Raw genomic sequence first — 21,878 nt, 5'->3', positions numbered from 1 at the left:
TTCACTAATGTGTCTTCCAAGAGGCGAATATGTATAGCTTCTGTTCCCCCCTCTTTTGAAAAGCACGTTGCAGCCACTTGAACGCTGGGATAGCTGCCCACAATGCACCACTCCCAACAGCGCTGCAAATGCTGAAAATGTGGCCACACTGCAGCGCTGGTCGCTGTCAGTGTGGACATACTGCAGCGCTGGCCCTACACAGCTGTACGACCACAGCTGTAACTACCAGCGCTGCAAAAATGTAAGCGTAGCCATGCCCTTACGGATTTTTAGCTCTCAGCAGGCTGGGAAGAAATATTGTCCCACCACAAGTGATTTCAGATCTCATTGAATATTTAACGTAACAAAAGGCTCCTAATGAAGCCTATTTAGCTCTATCTTTGAACAGTGGGGAGGAACAGGTTAAACCAGACCAGGAACTCTTAGGAAGAGTCCACAACTCCTGGGTAGGCCACCTGTCTCCACCCCTCTTGCTTTCACAGGGGTCTGTCATTTGAGGCCCTGGCTTAATGAGGACCTTCCAGATGAGGGTGACAGGTTAAGCACAGTTCTGCTCCCCTCTATTCATACAATAAAGACAACAGCACTGATCACAGCATTTCACTACCCCTGCATTTAATATACTAAAGTGATTTGTAACCCAACGCCAGCCAAAGTGGATTACTTTGAGCAACACAGCTCTATCTGCTGGATATCTAAGCAGAGTAGGTGTGTTCATGTAAATACAGTTTGTTCCTGAAATCTCTCCCCTTCCCATTAAGTTCATTCAGGCCCTGCTTACACTCAAGAACTAGAATTTTGATTAAACCACCACACAGAAAGCAGGCAAACAAGTCATTTTCACCAATTATTTCTGAAAATGATATAAACAAGATTAGAAGGATGTATTGCAATGAACTAAAGCACAGGAGTCTCCCTCATTAGATCTGAAAGCATGTGACAATCACCATGAAAACTGGTTGTTAAATAAAATTAATTTAACATGTTAAAAATGTGTAAATTGTGGACTTATTTCTATACAGACACACACCTGTATTTTGGTAGTAAGGCCCCACTATAAATAAGCACTTTAGCATGTGCTTAAATCCCATTGAAGTCCAAGAGACTTAACTACATGGTTAACAATCAACATGTGTTTGGGTGCTTTGATGAATGAGGGGCCTAAATGTTAACTTCACATTGGAAAGGAACTGAACTAGTGGATATGCGGTTTTGGTCCTGATGTGCTACCAGCAATAAAAGTTTACCAGCATCAATTGTCTAAAGAGACTCTAAGGTGAAATATTTTTGGAGATATCTCAAAATAAAACTATAATAAGTAATCAGAATCTCAATTGTCCAAAATAAAAGATTAATTAGTACTAGACTTTAGATCAAAAGAAGATGGATTCCTTAGCTCTCTGTGTTCTCTAAATTTACAATTTTAAATGATAATTAAGCTATTTTGTTCAGTCACAACATGCTAAACTTTCCTTTGCTTCTAATCTAATTCTATTCTGCTCTTTTCTGATATTAAATATTCACATCTACATGTTCTGGCTATTCTTGATATTACATATACATATTATATTTCCCTTTCATAATTTAGATGTCTGGTTTTTAGCAAAGATGGAGCCTGTATAACATGTGCATGCACACACAAACATTCAGGTATCTTTTCTGAATCCTTTCTAATTTTTCAACATCCTGTTTGAAGTGTGGACACCAAAACTGGAAATAGTATTCCAGTAATAGAGTCACACTGTATACAGTGATAACACCTCCATATTTCAACTCCATCTTCTCTGCTTAAACATGTCAGGATTACATTAGCTTCCTTGAACAAAGCATTGCACTGGGAGCTCACATTCAGCTGGTTACCCACCTTGACTCATATGTCCTTTCCAGAGTCACTGCTTTCCAGGGTACATTCTCCCATGTTCTAAGTGGGACCTACATTATTTTTTCCTAGATGTCTAACCTCATATTTGGTTGCATTAAAATGCTTGTTGTTCAAATTAGCTCAGTGTACCAAGCAAACCAGATCAGTCTGCATAACTGACCTGTCATCATTACATTTTCCTCCTTCTCTATTTTTGCCATTACTTTTTGAGCTTATTTTTAACACATTTAATGTGCACTTCATTAATGCTGAATAGGGCTAATTTTTTTAATCAGAATGGCATATGGTACTATGCCAAGTGCCTTACAGAAGTCCAACTGTCAGCACAGTTAACTCTCTATCAGCTAAACTTTCAGTCTAACTACAAACAACATCAATCTTATTTGACAAGACTTGCTTTCCCTAAAATCATGCTATCAGGCCTGTTATTTCTGTTGTTAGCAAGCAGCTAACAGCAGAAGTTCCATGGATCTGGGTTACCTGCACCTTCCTGGTGTCTCTCACTACACCTCTTTAGGTGTCAGGCTTGTGACTAGTGGTGAATACAGTGACAGCTTTCTCAAAGCCAACTTATTGTTTAATTATAATAGTAGGAGCCATGCTTTTAAAGAAAAATGAATTTAAAACAGTCAACATGTATGTCTAGGTTACCTAGCAGCTTACTATTCCCTGCTGGTAGCCTAGGAAGCCCTAACTTCTTCAGAGACTGCAGCAGGTCCTGGGTATCAGTCCACTTTCCCGAAACAGTTCCACAACAATTCCCCCTTATCTGGAAAGAGGGTTTTGTTTTTTTAACCCAGTCAGAGTTCCTTTGTTCTTGTCAGTTACAGGGCTTTTATCTTTCTGGACCAAACCAGTCTGGTAAGCTCAGCAGGAGGTCAAGTCATACTCCTCAGAGCCAATGGCTCTCCCAGGTCCTGCAACAAGTCTCAAGTGTTTATCGCAGGATGCCTTACCTTGAGCCATTATTTCCTTCCTGATTATTTCTATACAGTCTACTATTGATCTAAACCAATATATTCATATAGTAAACATCTCAATTACCAGGTCAACACACAGTCTTAATAAATTACAGAGCAGCTCCAAATCCTATCACACCACAACGATTGCCATTAATTATGCTACCATCCTTTAATTCTTTGCTGTTTGTGTTCCCATAATATCAGCATTTCTATGATTTTGCCTGAGATTCAGATCAAGCTAATTGGTCTATAGTTAACCAGGTTTATCTTGTTTTTATTTTTAACATATTGCCACAACATTTGCTTTTCTTCCAGTGCTTTTTAAGCAGTGCCTTTTGTGTTCAAAACAAAGTACAAACAATAGCCATTAAATAAAACCAACTGATGGAGATTAAAGAAATGAATGAGTTAGTTAGGATCTTATTTAAGAAGTCAGCCTTGCCTTCAGAATAGTTGACATATAATTATTCTCTGTTCTTAAATAAAGATATTTTAAATAATAAATACGTTAACTTCTGTTTTAATGGCACAGACTGTCAACACAGATTGAGTTAAATCAAGTAGCTTCAGAAAAGCCAATGGCATTAAATAAACTTTGTGTCCGGATATGTGACAAAGTATTCCAGCACAAGAGTACTTGCAGTCTCTCTTTTGAAATAAACTCCCCTTCTACATTAACTCAAGAGAACTGAATCAGGCCATCATCCATTTAAGCCATTAGGAGACAACTACTGCCAATTCTTCAATTTACATCATATTTAGGTTACTTAGGTTAAATCCAAACACTGGCATCTTTAGTACATTTTAAAAAATACTGAATATGTAACGAAGACACTTAAGTTATGTAAATAAAGTATGTTTTAGGAAGACGGGTGTGTCTATCATCTGCTAGCACATCAGGAGGTAGGAAGCTGCACCAGCATCATGTAGTAATGTGTTACTAAAACATCCCTTGTAAAGTGTAAATCCTATTAGAATAAAGTTCTTGGATTTCCATTGTTTGCAACTATTGGAACTTCCTCCGTAAGAGTGAAAGTTTGAGAAAGAAAGAGTAGGGAAAATATACTGGAAACTTTTATTTAACAATTTGTAATTTATTTTTATAGCAGTTTAACTTTAAATGTTTGCTTCAACTTTGAATTTCCCTGGCATGCTTACTTTGTCCCTCTTACAAGCCTCGTATTTAAAACTTTGCGCAGCCCAGGTCATGAATAACTCATGTCTAGTTTTATGCACCATGCAACCCTGAAGCAAATCCAGCAGATTCCTGGTTCCTCAGCTCCTTAGCTTTCCCTTCTCAGCAGCCTTCCTTCCTGTATTCGTCTCTGAACCAGACCTACTTCTCCTGTTCTTCTTGAAGTGTTCAAAATATCAAAACAGACATGAAACTAACAACTTTACTACCCCCAACGATTCAGTTCTGACTCTTTCTCCATTGGATTCTGCCTCCTCTTTTTTGTTTTCTCCCTAGATCCAGCATTTCAATGGGATCCAGAACTCTCAACTTCTTTTTCTGCCAACAACAAAAACTCAATTGGGATGGAAGCATCTTATTCCCACTAAGAAAGGTTAATTCTGTAGCCACCACTCAACTGCTCCATCCAGAGGGACTCTCAGGTGACATTCCCATTTTTTAAATTAAATTATAAAATAAAGGATTAAGTGGAAAGACAGGTCTGATACCATAATTGCACTTATGATTACAGTGATAAAACTCAAATTTTGAGACATACACTATACTGCGTAATACCTATGGATTGATTTAAGTAGTCAGAAGGCAGGATAGCAATCACTTAAAACTAGGATAGAAATAACTTGATTCACAATAAAATGGCTGGTTGCAGTGTAGAGCGAGCAGCTAACAGCAGAATTGTCATGGGAGTACGTAGGGGAGGAGCTTGGGGGGTTGGTTTATAGGTACAGTTTCACATTAGCAACAAGGACAGACAGACAGTCATTACCTATTATGACATCAACTGGATGTGCCATATTTTGCTTCAAGCCTGGAGAGAGAGGAGACTTCATCTGCATGATCTTGAAGAACAGCTGATCACCTTGCTAAACCTCAGGGATATGGAAAGTTTCCTGAATACACAGATCTGTTCAATATCACAGCAGATTCCACAGGGAAAGCAGTGGAGACAAGTGACAAGGGGAGACAAGGAAACAAAGATGACAACTAGAAATTTATTACTACCAGAAGTACCAGAACCCAAATGATATCTTCACAGCTGGAAGTATCAAATGCAAGCAGGTGTTGAGTAAGACATCTGAAGAGAACCACCTGCAAGAACAAACCAGATGAAAGGATCTACAGACAGAGAGGAAAGAATGGAGAGAACTGCTTCTCTGCTCAAACCAGACTAGCCACCACCAAATCCATGAAAGCATCCACAAGTGGCCAAAAAAAACCCCCAAACCCACACAATCCTCTTTGGGCGCTCCAAGCTAAGAAGAGTGGACAGGATATTCTTCAAAAAGGACAGAAGGGTAGCAGTATAGTTCACTGACGTCCAGGAATAAAGATGAAGGACATTACCACAAGAATAAACAAGATTCTGATGTCAAAGCAGGAGACATGGCTTTGGCAGTGATCTACATTGGCACCAGTGACACCATATCTGGCACCATTCCACAAATCCTGGAAGACTTCAGGGGTCTGAGAAGGGGTCTGAAGGAGAGGAATATACAGATCTTCTTGGGAATCCTTCCTGTCTGCTGAGCAAAAGATAGATGACAGAAGACACTGGAGATGAACAGTTGGTTAGGTAAGTGGTGTAAGGGGAAGGTTGGAGTTTTATAGGACATTGAGTCACCCACTATGGAGATAAAAGGTTGTATGGTTCTGATGACCTCCATCTCAGTAGTAGGGTACCAATATCCTGGTTGATAGACTAGCTAGGGTAGTCGAGAGGCTTTACACTAACCATATAGGCAGAGGGTGTTATCACAGCAATCATTGTACAAACACTCAAGTATGTAAACCAGCCCTAAAGCATCACATACATGACAAATCCAAGCACAATGGGGTATGTAAGGAACACAATTTTAACTGCCTATATAGTAATGTTAGGAGTCTAGGCAATAAACAATACGAGTTGGAATTGCTCATGTATAAAACGAAATATTATACAGTGGTATTCCTGAAACTTGGTGGGATGGGTCATATGACTGGAACATTAAAATCTATGATTACATCTTGTGTTGAAAGGACAGAATGATAAAAAAGGAGGGGTGGGGGTTGCACTTACATAATTACCTATTACAGAGTCAGACATGATTCAGAATCACGGTACCACAAATGTTTATGGATTAAAGTTCTACTTAGTAAATATAGGGTAATGGTGGGCATCTGTTACAGTCCACCAAATCTCACCAGAGATCAGGATGAACTGCTCTTTAAGCTTCTGTCTGTAATGTTTAGGAAGGAAAACGTATCATGGATGACTTCAACCAGGGGGTACAGGGGGAGGGGAGAGGCGGAGGTGAGGAGAGGGTGCATTTGCTATACATTTCATGAGGCCAGTTAACAAAACTTCCTTAGAACTTCTAAAAATAATAGATAATTTCTTAACACCGAAAATCCTCTACTCAGCCTGTTGTAATCCAATATTGCACTTTATTCTGACAGAAAAAGAAGAATTAATCATTGACTTAAAAATTTGTGATTGCTTAGGTACCAGTGATCATGAACTGGTTACATTTACGTGGTGCAAACAGAACATGACACCAGCCAACAATATGGATACTTGTAACTTTAAAAAGGTGTCAGTTTGTCAGATATATTCTAAGATTTTTTTTTAATGTATATTTTGCCTTCCTCTGAACTACCATGGATTGGCCATGGCTGGAGACAAAAAGGTGACTGAAAACAACATTATTGGCTTTTGTATTTATTGTTTCAATAGATTTCCATTTCAAATTTGCTTCATTCACAAGTACTTTTTCCCCTAACTGCTGGATCTGGGATTTGATAGTTAAACTGTAGTCTTTCAGCTCATGAAGCACTCGTATCCATGATGAACTATTTTAAGGCAAGTGTGCTCAGGGTAAAGACCCTGCAATAAGAATTTATTTGATATCCCATTCATGATCCATGAGCCAGAGAAGAATCTAGAATAGACTCCCATCACTATATTCATTGTTAACAACTATATTAAAGCTAGTACAAATGTATTTGGCTCTAGGGTAACCAGATATGGACAGAAAGACATCCATTACAAATCTGTGGAGTAAGAATGCTTCAGCTTTACATAGGTCACTTTTCTGACCATAACTACACTTCAAAGTGCAGTTGCTGGAATGGATACCCTCAATTCCATCCCTTTCTTGCGCAGCAGGACACTTGCTCTCTTTATAAATCCTAGACCTGCTTCTATAAAGATGGGGTTTCAAGATTCTTTATTTTTTGCATTTGACAAGATATTGCAATTTTTACAGAATGCTCAATAAAAATAAATACATTTGAACAAGCTGAGGTCTTCCACAGGGTCCATATTTACCTCAGACTCTACAGTTACTTTACCATATGGAAGTGTTCCTTGTGTGAACATTTTGGGTTCCTTTTGACTAAAAAAAAAGTGTTCATTTTCTCCCCTTTATTAATGAGCATCTGTCAGCCATTGCTCCATGCACAAATAAGGTCATTTTAACAGCAACATGGCAACCAATTTTCATGGAGTATTAGGATGTCTATCTGTAAAACAATAAAACTCCTTAAAGCTCTAATACGCCACCAAAACAAGAATGTACAAAGTTTAAGCAATGTAACCCGATATCCATTATACCCTACATTATATTTCAATTCCCCCATATAAGATACTGACCTGATATTGAGCTTTTACAGTTACTGAAAAAGCCGCACTAGGTACACATGTGCAGAACTAATTTTAAAAACTCTATCAGCTCTCACATTCCTTCCAACTGCAAAGTTTGATTCTGAGGTGCAAGGCAATTAAGCATTTTATCTTTCTTCTGCCACCCCATACACAAAAAAGTCTCCAAAGGCCTCTGTCTCAACTGTTTGGCTATCGCAACCATTTCAGAGTACCTGATGGCTGCCTGTCCTTTTCAGCATCTAATTACACTTTGTAAGGGCTTGATTACCAAAATGCATTAAACAATAATGAGCTACGGATAATTTACATCTAGACAATAAAGTTGAAAAGAACAGTATAACTGGTAATTGGCCTTGACCAAAGTAAATAACGTGCTCCTTTTTATTTACATTTGGTTTTCCCCATAAACTGCCTACTGGGTTGTATGGAAGTAAGAGGCTAGCAAAAAACTGAATCCCCATCCATCAGTATTAATCTCACACTTTACTGAGGCCCCATCCATTTATCTTTCCGACACAAATTAGAAATTCAAGAGTTTTAACAAATGAGCCTGCAAATGTAAACTTATTAGGCCATATATTTTTACTACACACTGTGCAGTGCCCTCCACAAAGCTGTCCCTTCAGAGAGTGTTTTCCTATTTTGTGTTATTGATGGCAGCTAACTAATCACATTTTTAATGTTGTCTTTGGGGAAGGCTGTTTGAGTGAATGTGCAAACTAAACTACCCACAATAAATCTACCTTATTAAATGCTTGAAATTATGTGTCTTTTACGATAAAGAAACTCTCGAGCATTGTTACATTTACTAACCTTCTTTTTGCAGAAATCAAAAGGCTGGGATTAATTAAAATAATACATCAAAACTGGGTTTGTACAGAATGTGTCTGTGTGTGAAGGAAAGGCCAAGAAAAATTGGTTAATTGGTCTCTTCATCCCTATTCAGTTCCCCTTCATTGAAATATCTTTAAGAACTGCTTTAAAACTAGCCTTTTTGAACTAAATTCTGTAATAATCCAGGCCGTAGGAGAATTTACTAGCCAACGGATAACCCAGGGAAAATACACTCCTCTTACTTCATAGACACGGTCTGTCTTTCTGCATTCATTACCAAAGGTTATCACAACTTCTGTTTGACAGAGGACTTTAAATATAATGTTCCACATTTCACATAAAAAATGCCATTATTGTAACTGGTTCCTAAACGTTTTTGCTAAATGAAAAATCCAGCCCTTCATCTGCTTTTAGAAAGACCAGGCGGCTTTCATCTAAATGTCTTTTTGTGTGTGTTTGTTTTCAGAACCACCAAAAGAACAAACCTGAGTTGTGTAGACTTCATTACAAGGTCTTGCTTAACAATCTTTCAGCTAAATGTTTCTAAACAGCATTGACCAATGATATTTCTGCTGTTTAATCTCATTTTTCTTAATGTTCAGCAAAAAGATGTAATTACTTTAGGGCCCTTTATTATTTTGTTAAGAGGCAGGTTAAATCATTTTAACCAATGATCTGGAGAAATGCTAATTGTCCTTTTATTGCTCCCTTCCCAGCAGCAAATAAAAACATGGGTGAGATCTAGATTCCCATCTTTAAATTTCAGGAATATGAAATGATGCCAAGATGTGAACAGTGGGAGACAGCAGGCTCAGATCAACCAGGACTTTTACGAGCACAGGAATGTTCCAAAGGGTGTGCTCCACAGTCTATTCCGGTATTCCACTGAAAATAAAGAGAAACATTTCCATACATGTGAGATCTAGAAAATGCAACCTTAAGAGTCATATATTTTAGTTTTGTACACCCAGAATTATTAATATTACATGTACTTACTTACATAAGCAGGAAAGAGAGAGCATCAGTTTTACAAACAAGGAAACACAGCAAAGCTGAGACAGTATTGGTTCAGAAAAGCCAGATACACATGCTTAGACACCCTGGATCTCCAGGTGCTTCACACACCTAAGGAGAGGGCTCTATGCCACCTTGGCACTTGCCTGATCCTTGGGATGCAAAGAGCAGGTCCAGGTCCCCATATAAAGGTGCTATAAATTATATCAGTTCATAATGCCCCTTGTGAGAATGCTGGCAGGGATTGTTCAAATGCAGTATGGGTCTGACCAGACCCCCAACATGCCTTCTGCAAGAGGGGAGGCTAGTAGAGCCAGCTATGCCAAGTTCATATCACTCTGGGAATTTCGCCCAGCCTCCCATTTAAGGAAGCATCCCAGCCAATCTGTAAGAGAAAAGGGGCCTTAGCACAGGGCAGGATCAGGCCTATAAAGTTATACCAATTTTTGTTTTGTTTTAATTAGTTTGTCCCCCTTGGTCTATCTTCCTCAAATAGTTCTGTTACTCCAACAGAGACAGTAAGTCATTCTACTTTTCTTAGCATTCTCAGTGCTTAGATTCTACACAAATTGACACTCTATAAATTACTTTGATTATTTTATCAATTATGTTTACAGTAGGAACTTGGTTTCGAAGCCATTGTTCTGAATCAGATTTACTAGAGACAGTCATAATTTTAGCAAAATTATTTGCTATTCTGTGTTTGAGCATTATTACTTTTTAAATATTTGGATATAGCAGTCTAGAACATTTCACATGCCACCATGATATTTATAATGAACAATTATAAAATCAGAGCACTAAGCGATTGTTAACACGTACATTCTGTCATTAAATACAATAATATACTCTATGATGGTGAAATTCTATGGTTTATGTAAGGGGTCAGCAACCTCTGGCACGCGGCTCGCCAGGCTAAGCACCCTGGCGGGCTGGGCCAGTTTGTTTACCTGCCACGTTGGCAGGTTCGGTCAATCGTGGCTCCCACTAGCCACGGTTTGCTCTCCCAGGCCAACAGAGGTGGAGAGAAGCCGCGGCTAGCACATCCCTTGTCCACGCCACTTCCCAATGCCCCCATTGGCTTGGGACGGTGAACTGGGGCTAGTGAGAGCCGTGGTCCGCTGAACCTGCCAATGCGGCAGATAAACAAACTGGCCCGGCCCGCCAGGGTGCTTACGGTTGCCTGAGGTTGCTGACCCCTGGTTTATGTTATGCAGGAGGTCAGGCTAGATAATCATAACAGTCCTGTCTGCCATATATTCTATGAATTTCAAAGACTTACAGGTATGGTTTAGTACACCCTCAACATGAGTTGCCTTATTACTTAGCAGAGAGGAAAGAGAGTGAAACTGATTCGTGCTCACAATGCAAAACAAATCTGTTCATAGGGTACATTTGTTAAATCATTTCTTTAACTTCAAAAAGTGAAGACAATTATATCGTATCTGTTTCTTTGCATAACAAATCCAGTGATGACAGATATGACCAGTCTATACTGTAATCTTTTCAGCATATTTGAATGTATGATTTTTTCCCCCTTTGCATTCTGGATTAAGCTGTACCCAAGAAATACACGAGTGTGGGGAAAAGGCCTTATACCAGTGAGAATGTGGGGGAAGGTGGGGAATTGTTCTTCTTTTACATACCAATTAATTTCCAAGAAATGAGTTAGTTACCATCTGTAGCAAAACAAAAGAGCAGTTAATGGAAGTTTGTTTATTCTGCTAGCCAGCCAAAAAGACTGAGCTAAGGGACAATGGTTATTTGTCCAGGTGGACCTGAGAAAATCCCTGTGATACACAAAGGTGCTAATAGAAGCAGGGGAAAGAATTGTTGTTAACTAAACATCAATAGCTATCTAGTATCAGGATAAATGAAAATTGTACATTTTACTGGCGCTAAGGGAAAACTGCAAAACATCTTCCACTAATACTTGTTCAAAATGTTAAATTATTTTAGGCTTTGTTCTAAATCTTTGTATTGGTTTTCCCGGAAATAGTCTAGCATGATTATAGGCAGGAATGTTTAAGGAAATAGTTTAAAAAAATGTAGAATATTTTCTGAAAACCTGATTCTAAGTACTATCCTCATCCACCCCTGGAACAAACAGAAAGGAGCTCAAGCTCTGAATTTCTTTTGTACCCCACTTGACTCAATCATGATTGCTCCCAGATTTGTCCCCAAATTCCAACCTCTCATTTTCTCTTCCCAATTGGAAATTTGCCTCAGGATCCCCGGCACAAAGTTGTGGCCACAAACTCTCCTCCAGATTTAATCTTGCAGGGAACATACCACTGTGGATTTGCTCCCTTCCTGTAATGATTCAGAAGGAGTCTGAGGGTATATCTACACTGCAATTGAAAATCCATGGTTGACCTGTGTCAGTTTACTCAAGACGCGGGTCTCAGGCTAAGGGGCTGTTTAATTGTGGTGTAGACATTCAGAACTGGGCGGGAGCCCAGGCTCTAGGAGCTTGTGAGGTGGAAGGGTCTCAGAGTTCAGACTGTTGCCCAAGTCCAAAAGTCTACTTCACAATTAAACAGCCCGGCACCCCAAGCCCAAGTCAATTGGTGTATCTAATTACAATATAGACATACTGTAAGAAGCTCTGGGTCGCCTGGCCTAAGGAGAAAGGTACAGGAAGTGGAACAAGCAATTGGAATTAGTTTTTAGGTAGAAGCAATTGAGCACTAACCATGGAATTTCTGCCCTCTGCTACAACTGAGCTAGTAACACAGCAGGGGAACATGTAAATGGCTGTTTCCTTGGGAATGTGAGAAGCAAAAAAAAGTCTGTTACTAGGAGAATAACCTTACTTCACCTCTGAGCATTCACTCTCCCTCATCATCAACACAATGCAGTTACTATCCCTAGGGTACGTCTAGACTACGTGCTGTATCGGCGCGTTAAAATCGATTGCTCTGGGATTGATATATCGCGTCTAATCTAGACGGGATAGATCGATCCCTGAGCGCTTATATCGATTCCGGAACTCCACCAACCCCAATGGAGTTCCGGAATCGACATGGCGAGCTGCGGACATCGATCCCGCGCGGTGAAGACAGGTGAGTAAATCGATTTTAGATATTCAACTTCAGCTACGTTATTCACATAGCTGAAATTGTGTATCTAAAATCGATTTTATCCCGTAGTGTAGACCAGCCCCTAGACTCATCAACAAAGAAAAATTCTCATCGTCTATGGCAGTCCTGGGGACTGAACCTGGCCACTGAACCTGGCCCCACCTTGTCTCTCTAATATCCTGGGACCAACACGGTTACAACCACACTGCAGACTGGAGAATAAACTCATCTGTAAGGCAATGAGTCTGTCACAGAAAACACAGATTCCGTGATTTTTCGTGACCTCTGTGACTTCGGCTGTCAGCCCCAGGCAGTGGGGCTCAGGCTCTCATACTCTTGCCCCTAGACAGGTGGCAGGGCTCCAGTTGTCAGCCTTCTCCTCCACCCTCCCCCCAGGCAGGCAGTGGGGCTTGGACTTTGCAGGACAGAAAAGCTGTAGACACTTCATTGGATCCCCATTCTTTTTCTTGATCCAATTAAATGGGCCTAGTATTGATCTGAAAGGCCCTTCTGACTGGGAATACATTAGCTCAGATACCACCTCTTCATCCATGACCCACAAAGAAAACTGTTTAATTTTTCAGGAAATTGCTATTATCAAGAGCCAGATTGAAGCTATGAAGACCTGGGAATCAGGGTAGTCTCTGTATAAAGGCTAGACTAGGGAACATCTTATCAAATGAAAATCAGACTGATCCCAAATCTAATACTCGGGAAAAATGCAAGCCAACTTTTTGTGCACGGCCTTCTCACAATGATGAGATCTAAAATATTCATCACTTCCTAGTTTCTCAGAGAAGATGAAGTCAAATGTGCCTGAAATGTATTAACAGCTCGTCAAGCAGAAGGCAGAGTTCCTCCATTCTGTAGTTCTTGTCTCAAATTCTTTAATGTCCTTCAATTTCCTGTTATGGCATTGACATGCTACAGTGATTGGTTCCTTTTAAATACCTAAATAGAACAGAATATCTACAGACCAGGAATTAGTTGCAAAAATCACTTGTGTATTTAATATATTATAACAAGGTGGTATAGCCAAGAAAGAGGGCAGGTGTGGAGGCCAGCAACAAAAGGCTACTCAGAAGTGGTAAATTTTGAGGAGGTTTTTGAAGGAGACAATTGATATTGTATGACTCACCATAGGCAAGGAAAGTGTTCTGGGCACAGGGGATGGCACATCACAAGAAAGAGAGAGACATTTCTATGAGAAGGCAATGTGGGGTACTAACATGGCACATGAAGGACAATCTGACTAAAGGGAACAAATAATTGCTATATGCCACTAGCCTGTTGCAGCTGATCTAAGGAGGACACAACTAGGTACCACTGTCCCAGTTCAGACAATTGAATTGTGGGGGGTTAAAAGGCTTCTGGGCACATCATTGCTAACTGGATTTGCTTTCTTCTGCTCCTTCTGCAACATGGGTCCAATCCTTAAATTCTTCCTCAGACACAACTCCTACTTGGGAGCTTTGGCCAAGGACTAAACCCTCTGAGCACTGCTTTGAAATGAAGAAAATAATACATAACATCATAAAAAAGCTTCTGTTCTACTTTCTGCCCAACCAAACTATTACCACTAATTTGTAGGGAATTCATTTTTACATTATATATCACACAATTATAAGGTCAGAATGTATAAGAAGCTCTAGTGAAAACATTACAAAAATCTTATGTTAAGCCAACCCATAGGTGAAGAAACAAAACAGACATTTTTTAATATCAGGGAGATGTAAACCTACAAAAGCAATAAAACAAGGTATTTATCCAGCAGCATCTTTAACTTTAAGTACATATGTAAACAGTTAAAAATGGACAAAATAGAAAAGAGTTGAAGGCTAAAAATGCAGAACAAGGAAAATGTAGAAATGTACAACACTCCAAAGCCAAATCAGAAAAATAAAAATCTTTATTTTGTCAAATACACACAGACTGTAGCGATCGTAACTTAGGACAACAGTCTTCAAATTCAAAAAGGCGGGAGGGAGGTGTCAGACAACCTTTATAGAGAATTTCTTTGCTTAATGGCACTTTCACATAGTAAATTTCATATTACTATATTTTACTATTGTTTGTTATACATTTCAATTTTTTAAAAAACCTAACTGCAGCACAAGAAATGATCGTTTTAATTGGTGATACAGCAGCACACAATTATGAGAAGCAATATGCATAGGTAAATTACAATATAGTGAATTAAAATGGAAAGATAGACAATAGCAGTTAAAGGAAGTTTGGAAAGACAGAAGTCAAATAACTAATACAATTTTAAAAAAACAATTAGATAATATATATAACTACTTCATCCAAGGTCTTTCATACCACTTCAAAAGGGATCATTCATTTGATAAACTGCTATTTAAGATAAATACAGCACTTGTGAAATAGCCTGCAATAAATTATCCAGGAAGAAGAATGTATTTTTAAGATATTGTGCAATTATAAACAGAAAATCTAAGAAGCATTTTCCATTTTGTTACAAAGTATGTTGCAATTGTATGTAATCAAAATCATACATGTTTTCAGGGGTTATGGGAAGAAAGATAAGATGGCAAAATACAAAGGTATATGCCAGCAGAAGACCACAAAATCAATTTAAGGAGTGTAACTGCAGTTGTCTTCCCCAGGTTTTTAATTATGTGTTTGTTTGCCATGGTGGCCTAATTTAGTCAAGGAGATGAGCCAACATTAAAAGCTGGTAGGAGAGGTAAGTAATCCCCAGGGTGGGCTGTTTGTGCAGAGAGTTTAAAAGCTACATGCACAGAAGCAGAAGCCAAGGCAAATTTGAGAAGGGGGTCCCACATGATAAACAGTGAAAAGCCAGCAAATCAAATTTTTCACAATTAGTTGAACAACAACTGTGACAGGTTCAGCGCTTAGTATTTTCATTTGTGTGCTCAAATTTGGTTATCCGTCCTCTTTTATGCAAATGTGATGTGACAGGAGAAGCTGGGAGCACTCATGCAGGCCGATCACTCACAACAGGGGCTAGGTCTGTACAGCTGAGAGGCCTGGATTAAATGGACTGAGTGCTGATGGATAAATGACATGAGCAGTGCTGAAAGCCTCATGAACTGATTTAAAATTTCTAAGGGAGGATGCCCAGAACATAAATTATACTTTATATACTGTACCCTACGCTGTAAAATGTACAGGAAAAAATCCCATAAACTGCTACCAACAAATACCCACATTTATAATTTAGCTAAACCCAACATGCTTATTGCCCATTAGGAAACAAAAAAGTTATGAGAACTGCCTGTAATAATTGTTTATGCATCTCTCTAAGTGTATATTGTTCACTGTGGAATTTTCTCACATGCATAGAGGACCCAGAAAGCAAATTAAGCAATTAAACCATTTGTGCTACTTTGATTTACTGGATTGTGTCCAGTGAAACACATGCATGAGCACAGAATACTTTTGCACCATGTATGTGCAAGTGACTTAACAAAGAAAAGAGTTGGTCAGTGAATTCTACAGTGCTCCAGAGGATACAATATTTAATGACTCATAATACCAGAAAGAATACTTGTACATGAAGGGATAAAGAATCATAAAGGAAGGAATTCGCTATGTATAGCTCCCTCTTGTTGGCTAATTGGAAATTGCACAGTAGTGAATAATTTTTAAAGAAAAATTTCGCAGGAAATCTTGCTGAGTGCACTACTGATCTCCTCATACTGGATGAATTTTAAAGATGACCCATGACATTTCTTGGTTATACCATCTAAGTGGGTAGATCACTAGTATAGTTTAAGAGCAGAGATTGTCAGGAATTTCCCAACTTTTTTCTTGGAAAATGATTCATTGAAACAAACTTTTCATGGGAACACACCAGTTCAAATTGAAGTTTTATCTAAAAAAGGTTTCTCAGGTCCAGGGTGGAATTTGTGGGAGAGTGGGGGTCTGTCTGATCTTTTAATGAAAAACGTCAATAAAGTATCAGGCTGATCCTGATGAAAAACATCTGAAATCTTAAAAATTATCATGCAATGGGAAAACTGTTTCCCATCAGCTGTACTTGAGAGGCCGCCAAAGATTTATGTTAAGAACATAAGCAATGATGGGACTATTTAAATGTAATGCTTTGTTGTTTTCACTTCAAGTTTAAGTCTTGCATACAATTCCTTTAACAAATCTTCTTTCATTCCAATTCCAAGGAGTTCATAACTTACTTCACATTTCTGATTAAGTGCAATAATTGTTATAATTTTCTTTTCTGTGCAATTTGCATGGCTAATTGTTCTTTGCACATTAAAAAATCTCATTGATGTCCATTAAACTTTACTGTAGTTCTGAATATTCCCAGTTTCAAAATTAGACATTATCAGAATATAGTGAATCATAAAATGAAAAGTCCATAATCCAATTTTTTTTTTTAATGTGGAGTAATTTGATTCTGCCCTCACCTACAGACGTATAAATTAGGAATAATTCCACTGAAGTCAATGGATTTAAACTGGTGCAAGCATGACATATTTAGCATACTGTAAACAAAGTTGAATTCCCTGTCAGCTAAATCAGATGAGTCAAACTAAATTGTAGAACAGAGATGAATTGTTTGTTAATTGCCCATGGGTTGGGCTATATATTGAGGACTGTATATTTCCATCAATGCAGAGTGGAATGACCATTTGTGTCAGGGGAGGGTTTGCTAGAGATGAAGGGGAATATACAGCCTTTATGTAGTAACCAAATGTTTAGTTATTTGTTTAGTGCCTTATTGTCAGATTTGCCATTAAAAATCTGCTTTCTCTGCATGCACGTCCTTCCCTGCATCCAGGCTCAATTTCCAACCCAATGTTCTTCTCTCCCATAATTATTAATAATGATTAAGCATTAATGCTAGCACACAAGTGTCATCAGTGGTCTTTAAAGCTGATATCCAATGGGATTAATAAAGGGCAGGGGAGTTTAAACCTGTATGAAATAGTTTTAGGTTCTCTAACGACTCAGGAAGACATGACTGCATTAGTTATGCTCCGTTCCCATGTGGAAGGTTCTCTCTGCAGCCAGGAGGGCAAGAAACATAATTCTATTTTTTAAAGAAACCTAAAGCTTACATTTTTGAGAATCTGACTATGTCCTGTGGGCTACCTTACCAGCACTCAGGCTGGATCTGTCCCATGGGCCATATATTTGGCTCTCCTGATTGAGCTGGAAGAACTGTATTAAATCAGAATGGCAAAAGTGACAATGTAGTAACACTAGATTAATTTAACATTTATGATAGCATGAGAGATGCAGTGTCAAATATAGACATTTGTACAGAAAGGCATTTGAATAACCAGGTGCATTCAAAACTCCCAACAAAACAGGCTGGACTTAGGTGCATGAAAAGAAGATATTTCTTATGAACTAGTAGGGACAATCATAAAGGATGTAAAGTGGTTACTGATTACATGGAAATTAAGTGATTGTTCCATAGAGATGAGCATAATATATAGATTGCATCATGGATTGGATCTGTTAGGGGTGACATTCCTAACCCTCAAAATTATTTCACTCATACTTTGTGATATATAGAAAATTGTTACACTTATGCACATTTTGTATCCAAAGAAAATTCTGATTACATTTTAAACACTTCTGCAGGTAGAATGCCTAGGCCCATCAGACATCAAGAGAATGAAATAATCTCTCCTCATCAGAAACATGACATTTTGGGAAGAATATCAATAAGTGAATAGATTGATTCATATGCATCTCAGAAATTAATTTAGAGTGGAGGAAAGAGAAACCTTCTCCTTGTGATACATGGCGGATCTGCCATAAGTGTTCCCAGTTCACTCACCCTTCTGACTGATGTGATGGCAAGTAGGAAGACAACCTTCATGGAGAGACAGGACATGAAGCAAGTGGCTAGAGGTTTAAAGGGAGGTCAGGTAAGTACCAAAACAACAAGATTAAGATACTCTTCCGTTGTTGGTTTTAATCACCAGCGGGAAAGTTCTAATGAGGCTCTTCAGAAATCTGATTGCCACTGGATAAGTAAAAATAGTATTAGCCATCAACTGGAGGATGGAAGGCATGGATTGTTGCAAGGTGCACTCATGGCAAGCTAATGGAAAGCCTGACATTCTGAGAGGGAGTAAATAGTCTAAAACATCTGGAATTCCAGTAAATTCTGAGGATATTTGTTTCTTGTGTGTCCCTGTGGAGAAATGTCTCCATTTGGCCACATACCATTTTCAGGTGGAATTCTTTGTGCTTTCCTTGAGAATAGACTGAATGAATTCCAAACATGAATGGTTTAGGTCTGATGTCCTTGCAAATACCAGGCTGTGAGATGAAGAGGGCCAGGACTGGGATGTCTGGTCTCACTTCTTTTCTTGAGTCAGTAGATCCAGGAAGGATTGGATTCCGATGGTAGGTTGAGTTAACATTTGCTGAAGGGTCTGAAAACCAAAACTGTCTAGTCCAGTTGGGTGCAATGAGAATGATCGAAGCTCTGTGAATGAGAATCTTTCATAGAACTAGTGGTGGTAGCAGAGTGAGAGGAAAGGAATACCTGAGGTGGTCTGTCCAAGGTAAAAGAAGGGTATTGCCCTTGGAGCCCCAGCCCAAAGCTGCTCTGGAGCAGTACAGGGGAAATTTCTTGTTTGTCTGGAAGTGAACAGGTCCTAGGATGGCGTCCTCCCTGGGTGACGATGTCATTCACAAAAAAAATGTTTATCTCCCATTCATGGTGTGGAGAAGTGCCTGCTGAGACAGTTCACCAGAGAGTTCTGCACACCCGATACATATGTTGCTGAGAGAGTTATGTGGTTTCTGGTGTACCAGTTCCCTAAGATGACCAGTTCTATGCAGAGCGGAAGGGATTTTGCTCCACTCTGTTTATACAGAAAATAGTTGTGCTGTCTGACATTATCTTTGGATATGGCAGCTCCAAAGAGTATAAGGAATACATTGCAGGCTAGATGAACTACTCTCAGCTCCAGTAGGCTGATATGCTTCTTGTCTCCCTGAGGCGCCCAAGTGCCCTGTGTAGTGTGAATATCCATGTAGGATCCCCACCCTATGAGGAATGTGTCCATGAGAGTGGTTGCCTCAGGTGTGGGTGTAAGAAAAGTGACTCCCACATGCACGTGTTCTGAGTTCATTCAGGAAACAAGAGAAGCCATGAACTTGGCAGGAATTGTTACCCTAGTATTCTTGCTCTTTCTGTCTGGTGAGTAAACAGACGGAAGCCAGGCCTATATGTAATTGAGGTACAGCCTGGCAAATGGTGTTATATAAGCACACAAGGTCATGAGAAAGACAGATATTGACTGTGGCCCAAAGTCTGAGTGCAATTTTTACATAGGGAAATTGTTAACGGGCCTTCCCTTCACCCTCCCACTTCCCTGATTCTTGTCATGCAGACAGCAAGCAGCAAAAGACCAGAAATTCAAAGCGCAGATAATATGATGTTTATTGGGGTTAATTTCCAGCAAGCTTGATTCCAATTTCCCACCCACCTCCTGTTTGAACACAATTTATATAGCAATATTCTCAGCTATACTTAACCAATCATTTTACTGAAATCTATCTAACCAGTCTTAACATATTGTAACACAATTCTCTAACCAATTATATCCCACTACCCTAATTGACTTACACCTAGCAAAATTAATTATATAGGAGACTCAAACAATCAGAGAATCAGACAGATTCATAATAGAAAAGTGAGGGTCTTAAAGATAAAACATACAGAAATTAGGGTTTCACAACCAGAACCACTGATGTGATTTTTTGCCGAACAGGATGCTATCAAACTAAATTTTCATTAACCATCTTAAGATCTGTTTTCTTTATCTGGTGGTCATAGGCATTATCAGGATAACACTATATTCCTAACAGCCCAATACTACCTTATTTCAATGTGACTTGTTTGGAATGTGAGGATGTGACCATACGCTTCTCAGCTTATGGCTGGCCTCTGCTGCTTAGCTGAAGGTCTTAGCCTAAGAACCAGGCCTTAGACTGTCACAGTAAGAGAAGGCCATTACACAGACAGTGATTTTGATTCTTTCTTTTATACCTCTATAACTACCCAAGTCTTAAAGTATAGGCCTTTACAGGGAGGTCTGCATATCTATATTCTAACAGAAATAGACCCTTGTTATGGTCAATTCTACGGTCTCTCTTATAAAGTCTATGGGTCTTTGAGACCCACAAAAAGGGATTTTCTTTGTTGATATAGATTCCCAAGAAGATAGATGGAGCAGGAATAGGGTCACCAACCAGAGCTCCTTGCTGATCTGCCCTTCAGGACCCAGTTATCCAGATACAGAAAGACGGTGTAGCCATTCTGTCTTATCCTGGCTGCCACAACTGAGAAGACCTTTATGAAGACCCTGGGTGTTGTAGCTAGTCCGAAAGGGAGCATTATGAATTGATACAGCTCTTATCCTACCAGGAATTTCATAGAATCATAGCCTTTAAGGTCAGAAGGGACCATTATGATCATCTAGTCTGACCTCCTGCACAATGCAGGCCACAGAATCTTACTCCCCCACTCCTGTATCAAACCCCTAACCTGAGCTACTAAAGCCCTCAAATCGTGGTTTAAAGACTTCAAGGTGCAGAGAATCCTCCAGCAAGTGACTTGTGCCCCACGCTGCTGAGGAAGGCAAAAAAAACCCAGGGCCTCTGCCAATCCGCCCTGAAGCATGCAGACAAGACTCACCAGCCAGGCACCCAGGAAAGAATTCTCTGTAGTAACTCAGATCCCATCCCATCTAACATCCCATCACAGGCCATTGGGCATATTTACCGCTCATAGTCAAAGATCAATTAATTGCCAAAATTAGGCTATCCCATTATACCATCCCCTCCATAAACTTATCAAGCTTAGTCTTGAAGCCAGATATGTCTTTTGCCCCCAGTGCTCCCCTTGAAAGGCTGTTCCAGAACTTCATCTAATTTCAAGTCTAAACCTCCTGATGGCCAGTTTATATCCATTTGTTCTAATGTCCACATTGATACTGAGCTTAAATAATTCCTCTCCCTCCCTGGTATTTATCCCTCTGATATATTTATAGAGAGCAATCATACCTCCCCTCAGCCTTCTTTTGGTTCAGCTAAACAAGCTGAGCTCTTCGAGTCTCCTTTCATAAGACAGGTTTTCCATTCCTCGAATCATCTCTGTACCTGTTCTAGTTTGAATTCATCCTTCTTAAACATGGGAGACCAGAACTGCACACAGTATTCCAGATGAGGTCTCACCAGTGCCTTGTATAACGGTACTAACACCTCCTTATCTTTGCTGGAAATACCT

This window comes from Chelonoidis abingdonii, chromosome 1 (assembly GCF_003597395.2).
Source record: "Chelonoidis abingdonii isolate Lonesome George chromosome 1, CheloAbing_2.0, whole genome shotgun sequence".
Taxonomy (NCBI): domain Eukaryota; kingdom Metazoa; phylum Chordata; order Testudines; family Testudinidae; genus Chelonoidis; species Chelonoidis abingdonii.
The sequence above is the reverse complement of the archived record's forward strand: the minus strand, read 5'-3'. Positions refer to the sequence as shown.